This window comes from Nannospalax galili, unplaced genomic scaffold (genome assembly GCF_000622305.1).
Source record: "Nannospalax galili isolate Female #2095 unplaced genomic scaffold, S.galili_v1.0 scaffold200, whole genome shotgun sequence".
NCBI classification, from domain to species: Eukaryota; Metazoa; Chordata; class Mammalia; order Rodentia; family Spalacidae; genus Nannospalax; species Nannospalax galili.
In genome coordinates, this window is record NW_008345373.1 from 683,692 (window position 1) to 684,567 (window position 876).

The following is an 876-nucleotide window of genomic DNA, read 5'->3' on the forward strand; positions in this document are numbered from 1 at the left end:
ATCTATCTATCTATCTATCTATCTATCTATCTATCTATCTATCTATCTATCTATCTATCTATCTATCTATCTATCTATCTATCTATCTATCTATCTATCTATCTATCTATCTATCTATCTATCTATCTATCTATCTATCTATCTATCTATCTATCTATCTATCTATCTATCTATCTATCTATCTATCTATCTATCTATCTATCTATCTATCTATCTATCTATCTATCTATCTATCTATCTATCCTATCTGTCTATCTATCTATCATCTATCTATCTATCTATCTATCTATCTATCTATCTATCATCTATCTATCTATCATCTATCTGTATGTTGTGCAAAAGAAGTTAGCACCCAAAGAAGAAATGATGCATGTACAGGTTTTGTGAAATAATTGAAGTCAGAGGAATGTTTGTTATGGGACACTGAGAAGCAGGCAGAGGGCTCACCTGGGGTGATGGGAGAAATTGAGAGATGGCAAGAAATAATGATGATTTGTAGGAACATATTTGTGAAAATTTTCTGAGTTTTAACATTAGGGTCTAATACAGTTTACTGTATATAAATTTTAACTTAATTAAAAAATAAAGAAAAATATTATGAAAACAATATAAGCCTTCACAAGGCCATTTCACTCGCAGACAGGGTGGGAGGCCAATGCCTTAAGTAGAATCTGAGTTACATTAAAAGATGTCATTACGCAATCTTCCTTTTGATAAAATAGAACTTTGACACCCTTTCTTCAGGGTACTATTAGAACTTAAAGGACACAATATAGATCAAAGTTGTGTCTCAAATATTTGTGAGTTGTTTAAGTTGTTTTAGCTTTCCTTTTATTCATTTCTTCCTGAATATCATCGTCACTATCTTAGAAATGA